This window comes from Erythranthe guttata, chromosome 13, assembly GCF_056151865.1.
Source record: "Erythranthe guttata isolate IM_541 chromosome 13, IM_541, whole genome shotgun sequence".
Taxonomy (NCBI): Eukaryota; Viridiplantae; Streptophyta; class Magnoliopsida; order Lamiales; family Phrymaceae; genus Erythranthe; species Erythranthe guttata.
The window spans coordinates 6573146-6576919 of NC_142545.1; positions in this window are offsets into that span (position 1 = coordinate 6573146).

Sequence of the window (3774 nt, forward strand, 5' to 3'; positions counted from 1 at the left end):
TCATATAGATCGACACAACAAAATGTTAATATATAACCATTTTCCGTCTGTATAAGCATTGATGTCTTATTAGGACAAAAATAGAACTTTATTTTATATAAAATATTAGTAGACTTTTGTAGTGTTTTAAGAATTGCGGTATAAAGAAAATATCATGAATAACTCATAATTTAAGTTTTATCTCATATATTTTGCAATACTTTCATCCAATGGCAGATTCAGGGAGTGTTGGGTGGGGGAGCAGAATTTGCAGGGGTTCGGGGCAGCGCTCCCGATTTTTTTTTATGTAATTCTTTAGAAAGCAAAAGTAATTCAAAAGTCTAGCTAATGTAATATAAGCATATACAACCATTGACACTCCTTAAATTAAAATAAAAGTATGCATTATAACTAGGGATTTTTAGAGGGGCAATTAGAATAAAATATATAAATAAAAATAAAAAACTAATGAAAAAAACTTTCAATTTTTTTATTTTTCTGGAGGGGCGGCTCCCCATCCCCCTGGAGTGCCTTAGTTACGCCCTGCTTTCATCTACCATAAACAATAAAAGACTTACTTTTAAATTTGATCTTTTAATTTAATTTATAAATTTATTGAGGGTAAATTTCACTTTCTCACTTCGTCCTCTGACTTTGAATCACTTTATCCTCCGGTACTCTCAATTGCATCAAAATGAGGGGGTAAAGTGATTCGAGGTTAGAGTAACGGGGAAAATGAAATTTACCTATTTATATATGTTTTATCCTTAGTTACTGAAGATATAATGATATTAATAGAATTAAAAATATTTCACAAATTAATTATTTTGAAACTAAACAATAACATTACATGTATCATATCCTCCAAAGTTTAATTAAAATCAAATTAGAAATCTAAACAAATCTACTTAATTTTGAATAATATATTATTTAAATATTGAAAGTATTTTGATAGATACGTATGATAGGGAGTATTAATAAAAAAATATAATATTAAAAGTTGCTCTAATCCACCCAAAATAAATATTAATTAAATTATCTGGTGACAATTATATAAATGTGAAAACATACGTTATTTCTCTAAAAAAAAAAGAAGTATTCATTATTTACTTACAGAAAAAGGAAAATCTCTAAAAGTTTGTTTTAATAAGAAAAAATGTAATTTTAAGTTTAGAATAGCTTAAGAATTATGTGAGATACTACAAAAAATATCAAAAGTAATTTGTAATATCAAAGATTGCATACCATTTAACTTAACCTTATATGTTTGTTCATACTTTATTTAACACCTCAAATTTTAGGACTGTTTATTTTATCTAATATAATAAGTTGTAGAATTATTTTTTTCAATTTTATGTATTTATATTTATGTGAATTCTTTTTTTTTATTGTCTTCAAATTTAAATTACTATAATTGATTGAATATTGACAAATTAAAACATATCCTTAATAAATTATTTAAGCTAAATCGTAACTAAAATATAGTCAAATAATATCTTATTAGAAAACTCTCTGAATGTACTTGAATATGAATGAAATATATTTTCAAACTTCAAATTATTTTAGAAGTTATAATAGAAATAAAGTATTAAAAAACCACTTTGAATATGAAAAGTTACTTGTATAATTAACATTTAAATGAAATATTAATTAAATTACATCAGTGTCTTTTGATTTGTATAAACTTTCAAATATATGTAGAGATAATTTTGTTCCTACATAAAATGGAAGAAGCCTTCCACCTTTTATTTATAGTATAGATATAGATTTGACTGTCAGAATATAACAAACATTATAAAAATATAAAAATTCAAATTCCTAAGAAAAGAAGCCATTTCCCCCAAAAAAGAAGCGATTTCCCTAAAAAAATAAAATGGAAATGCACACCCAAAAACTTACCGAATATTGCCTCAATTTCTTCTTAAGAAGCCATTTCCCCCAAAAAAATAAAATGGAAATGCACATCCAAAAACTTACTGAACATTGCCTCAATTTCTTTTTCAAACGTCATCGTTTTAAAGTTTTGTTTTCTAATTTAACTGATTAAATAGTTTTTTATTTGAAATATTTTAAATATAAACAAAATCTTCTTAAACTTCATATTTCCACAAAATCTTCTTAAAACTCATATTTCCACAAAATAATATAAAAACAAACATCACTATGATTTTCAAATTATTTTTCTAAATACCATTTTTCAACACCTTTGAACATGATTTGACTTTTAAACAATTTCCAATAGCTTTTCTATAGTTTACTATGTTTTCTCAAATTATACTGGTGAATAGTGTTATAGCAGACCACATTTTATGACTCACTTGAACACACCAACTCACTCCAACAATATGCACATCTATATTACAGTGATCTAATCTCAAAATATAGCCAAACACTATTTCATTCTCAAATTATTCCTTCAAAATATATTATTAGTATATGCAGAACATCAAACAAGACCATATACCTTTCTGCTTTTTCTATGTTTGGAAAACACATGTCCTTCTGAATTGTTTTATTTTCCAGTAAATTATTTAGATTAATTTAGGACTGTAATTTTTGGTTGTTTTCAAATTTTGTTTTGGAACGATGTATTGTTGATTTGGAATCCTTCATGGATTTATACTGTTATTTAGTGAAATCATTTGGAATTAGGGGTGAGCAAGTCGGACCCATCAACCCGCTACACCCGTCAAACCCGTGAAAAACCGCCCCGTTGGGACCGGACGGATAGATCCATCCATAGGATTGGGTCCTAAAATGGTGAAGAACCGTGGGTTTGGGTCTTAGACGGGTTCAATTTTTTTTAATACCCGTGAAACCCGTCCCGCCCCGCCATACAAAACGACGTCGTTTTGTTTACATTATATAGTATAATAAATTAATAATATTAATGAATAAATAAAGTATCTCTACTGTATCAAATACATAAATCAACTAAACTATAATTGTGGAAGTAATAGCTATAAAGATTATGAAAATCTCTAAGAAAATGTAGGAAAAAAAGCATATATATATATATACAACGGTCAACACACGGCAAAAAAAAAAAAGGAAGAAAATGGTGTTGAATGGAGCTGAATAGCGTTGGTTATGCTTGAAAAAACTATATTTATTTTATTTAAATTTTGTCTTTTAAGTTATGAATTAGTTATTTTTAGTTTTATATTAATTTTTATTTACTTTTGACATTTACATTATTTATGTTTGGTTTCAATTTAAAATTTTAGGTTATTCATTTTAGTTTCTAATTATTCTCCCGTAAAACTTATAAATTATATATAAAAATAAAGTTTAGACGATAACGGGTTTCGACCCGTAAAGGTTGGGTCCTAATACAAACCCGCCATGGACCCGCCTATCATAAACCCGTTAAAAACCCACAAGTTCGGTTCTTCAAAATCAAGAACCGTTGTTTGACGGGACGAGCGCGGATTTTGATAGAACCCGCGGGTTTATGGCCCGCGCACACCCCTAATTTGGAATGTGAACAAACTGTTGATTTCTTGTTTAACTCTAAATGTGAGGAGAATGTCGTAAATAACATAAGAATCACAAATATTACTCTCATGTTTCAGAATTGTTGAACAATTTTATCTTTGCGGTTATTGCTTTGTCATTATATCTTAGATGCAATTTTGTTAGTATTGTGTAATTTTCAACACACACCTACTCGCCCGCATGCTATAGTGTGCCTTTGAACAAAAGGCAGTTTGTAATCCTAACTAGGCAAGTGCAGTTTGTGATATTAGTAACCCACCTATATGTTGGGATGTGCAGCCCATGATTCAATGAAAA